Source organism: Pelophylax lessonae (assembly GCF_965119305.1).
Source record: "Pelophylax lessonae genome assembly, chromosome: 4".
NCBI lineage: Eukaryota > Metazoa > Chordata > Amphibia > Anura > Ranidae > Pelophylax > Pelophylax lessonae.
The window spans coordinates 53,631,373-53,635,982 of NC_138771.1; positions in this window are offsets into that span (position 1 = coordinate 53,631,373).

Consider the following 4,610-nt stretch of genomic DNA (forward strand, 5'->3'; position numbering starts at 1 on the left):
CAAGTGAGGGCAAGCTTGCCCTCACTCGACATCCTGTCTGTGAGGATCCGGGACCGGATCGTTTTCCCCGCTGTCGGCGGGTCCGGTAAGCGGGGAAAAGGACCGGACGCGGCGGGAGGGGGGGGGGGGGGCACCTCTTCCGCCATCCCAGAAGGGTGATCCCACGGCGAATCCGCCGCTGGGACCACCCTTATCGGAAAGCCAACCGTCCACCGTTTAAAAAAATACCAGGGTTATGGCAGCTATCTGCTGCCATAACACCGGTATTTAGGTTTAAACGAGGACGTATATAAACCTTTTTGGACTTGGACATGGTGGCTGTATGAAGGGCGACAGGTACTCGGGTACTTTGCTGGGCAGGTGACAGGTACTCTGGTACTGATGAGCAGGTGGCAGGTACTCGGGTACTCCGATAGGCAGGTGACAGGTACTCGGGTACTCTGATGGGCAGGTGACAGGCAGGTGATAGGTACTGATGAGTAGTACTGATACTGATAGGTGATACTGATACGTGATAGGTACTGATGAGTACTGATGAGTAGTGATGGGTACTGATGAGCAGGCGGCAAGTACTCGGGTACTTCAGGCGTCAGGTACTCTGATGAGCAGGTGGAAGGTACTCGGGTACTCTGATGGGTAGGTGACAGGTACTCAGGTACTCTGATGACGGGTACTCCGTTGACAGGTACTCAAAGTACCCGAGTATCCGTCATCAGAGTACCCGAGTATCCGTCATCAGAGTACCCGAGTACCCGTCATCAGAGTACCCGAGTACCTGTCATCAGAGTACCCGAGTACCTGTCATCAGAGTACCTGCGTACCTGTCATCAGAGTACCCGAGTACCTGTCATCAGAGTACCCAAGTACCTGTCATCAGAGTACCCGGGTACCTGTCATCAGAGTACCCGGGTACCTGGCATCAGAGTACCCGGGTACCTGTCATCAGAGTACCCGGGTACCTGTCATCAGAGTACCCGAGTACCCGTCATCAGAGTACCCGGGTACCCGTCATCAGAGTACCCGAGCACCTGTCATCAGAGTACCCGAGTACCTGTCATCAGAGTACCTGAATACCTGTCACCAGCCCATCAGAGTACCTGTCATCAGCCCATCAGAGTACCCGAGTACCTGTCATCAGAGTACCTGATGGGCTGATGACAGGTACTCGGGTACTTTGATGGGCTAGTGACAGGTGCTCTTTATTGGGGGGGTGCAATCAGTGTGTTTGGGGTGCACTGTACTTGGTAACTAGCTGTTACCACACTCTCTTCCTCACACAGGATCAGTGTGTGAGGAGGAGAACACGGTGACAGCTAGTTACCGTGTTCTCTGTTGACATTTGTGACCGGCTGTGATTGGACACAGCCGGTCACGTGGTAAAGAGCCAATTTCATTGGCTCTTTACCTAGATCGGGGATCGACTCTGTCCGAGGGACAAGCCTCGTCCCCGATCGCTGCTCTGCGCGCCCCCGGGGGCGCGCATTGCAGAGAGAACGAGCGGCTCGTGCTGGAGCCGCTCATGTGATCGGCTGTGATTGACACAGCCGATCACGTGGTAAACAGCCAATTTCTATTGGCTGTTTACCTTGATCGGGGATGGGCTATGTCCGAGGGACGAGCCTCACCCCCGATCGCCGCGCTGCGCGCCCCCGGGGGCGCGCAGTAGCAGTTAGAGCGGGCGGACGTCATATGACGCCCGCCCGGATCCGTACAACCACCATGCCGACGTCATATTACTATGACTCGGTATGGAAGTGGTTAATCTGGTGGACAGAAACTGCTATTCTGTCCCCCAGAAACAAAAGGTCTAACTTTTTAGTTCCTCCCATGCCTTGCTTGCAGTTGAACTTTGTGCTTTGTGCTGCCATCTACTGGTAAATTAATAGAAATGCCATAAAACGGAAATGTGTTATTTTATGGGGTACCTGACATCCCTTACACATAGCTCATACATAGGTGTGCGCAGCCTATGGCATTAGGGTGTGCACCCCAAAGCTCAAACACATATGTGTGTGTGCATGTGTATATATACTGACAGTGTCCGTAGGCAGAGATTGGTGTCAGTAGGGCAGTGGATGGTGATTGTAGTTTTTTATTCATTTTTTTAAATTATTTTTTATTTTTATTTTTTTTTTACAATATTTTTAGATTCTAAACAGGGGGAATCTGTGCCACATAGGATGATAAGGGTGTGCCCAGGCACACCTAGCACACCCTGTGCGCACGCCTATGAGCTCATAGTTGGAGTATCCCACTCATCCCTTCTCCTATCCAGTTCTCAATAAAAACATAAAAACCAACATCCCCATGGATTGATTATTGACTGAGCCAAGAACTTTCAATGCTGTTTATCTGCTATCCTTGCTAAGGGTAACCCAGAGGGATCCAGAAAGTGTAAATCTCAGCAGCTCTCTAGGGGGCAGTGCTACAGTAAAGTTTTCAAACGTTGCTCCAGCCTTGTCTGAAGTTACTAAAGGGGTGTAATGCAAGTAACCGGCCCCATTCTACAGTTCAGGTCACGAAGATACTTTGGGAAGACATCAGTACAAGAGGTAATACGGTGTGAAGACACGAGGCTTACCTAGGGTCATGCCACAGAGGTCCCCAGCTTGTGCCCAGGAAAGGTTAAAGGGATTGTAAAGGCAGAAGTTTTTTTTTATCTTAACCACTTGCCGACCGCCGCACGACTATCTACGTCGGCGGTCAGCCCCTCACAGGCAAACTAACGTAGGGCTACGTTGCTTGCTTGTGAGGGTCTAGGGAGCGAGCGCGCGCCCCCGGGGGCGCGCTCCCGCTCCCGCGTGGTCACGGACCCCCCCGCGCGTGTGACCAGCGGACCCGATGTCCGCCGGTCACTCGGCGATCGGCGGGGGAGAGGGAGAATGTCAGGCAGCTTGTGTAAACAAACTGCCTGTCATTCTCCTCGCTGCAAAGACACTGATAAAACGGATCTGGTATGTAGATCCGTTGATCAGTGTCCTTACAGCTAGAGCCACAGCCAATCACAGTAGAAACCACGCCCCTAGGGACACACACAGCCCCTCCCTTCCAAATAAAGTTAACCCCTTCACTACCAGTGTATTTTTACAGTAACAGTGCATATGTATAGCACTGATTACTGTAGAAATGTCACTGGTAACCCCAAAAGTGTCAAAAATGTCAGTCAAGGGTCCGATCTGTCCGCCGCAATGTCGCAGTACCGCAAAAAAAATCGCAGATCGCCGCCATTACGCGTTAAAAAAAAAAACAACAAAAATGACAAAAATCTTTCCCTTTGTTAGTAAACGCGATAACTTTTGCGCAAACCAATCAAAATACGCTTTTTGCGATTTTTTTTACCAAACATAGGTAGCATAAAACAAATTGACCGAAAATTTTTAAAAATTTTAATTTTTACATTTTTTTTGGGGGGAATTACATATAAAAAAATGTGAAAAATATTGCTATTTTTGCAAAATTGACGCTCTTTTTTTGTTTATAGCGCGTGATCAAAAAATCGCACAGGTGATCAAATACCACCAAAAGAAAGCTCTGTTTGTGGGAAAAAAAGGACGTCAAATTCGTTTAGGTACAGCGTCGCACGACCGCGCAATTGTGCGTTAAATTCACGCAGTGCCGAATCGCAAAATACCCCCTGGTCGGAATGGGGGTAAAATCTTCCGGGGCTTAAGTGGTTAATGAATTCTCTGCATAAGGATAAAAAACCTTCTGTGTGCAGCAGCCCCCCTCAGCCCCCCCCCCCCCAATACTTACCTGAGCCCATCTTTATCCAGCAGTGTTGCAGTAGTTTCTCAGCTGCCCGGAATTCCCCTCCTCATTGGCTGAGACAACAGCACGGCGCGATTGGCTCGTGCTGCTGTCAATCAAAGTCAGTCAGCCAAATAGGAGACAGGGCCAGGTTACAGCAATTTTGCCCTCTCCAGTTTTAGTAAATCAACCCCACTTTGTATGCAGTGCCTAAATAATCATTAGGTCCCCTTCACACATCTACAGTGTGTTACCACATGGACATTAACACACACATTTCATGCATTGTGCAATGAGCTAATACATCACAATGCTTCTAAAAACCAGACCGATCCTATTTTTTAACCACCTTGGTTCCCATATGAGCATTGTAATGCACATTCTTTGGAGTTTTTCACTCCCAGGAAGACGTCACCTGTGACGAAACGCGCAGGGAGCGGCGTGTTGACATCACCACGTGGACCCGGAAGGACAGGCATTAGTGTACAGCGATACTGTTAGCCGGCCGGCTTTCTTTGAATACGAGTGAATGCTTTTTTATCAAATGTGAGTGCATTTTCTTTACTTTAAAATAAAGCTTTTTAAAAGTACTTCACCATGGAGCCCTTTATATGTTTTACATGGTTTTTGGATGAATGCTCATATGGCTTACGGGTGCTAACCTTTTCCGGTGGGAGATCCATTATACTGCTGGTCTTGGCTATTTGCATCTACATCCCTGTATCGTATTCCATCCACTGGAGTGTTCTGTTTGGCCCGATGACTGCCTATATCTGGTAAGCCTAAAGGTTTGGTGGCTCGTCATATGCACCGTGGAGGAATCCATACCTTTGCTGTGGTGGAGGACTTTTTCATCTTTACGT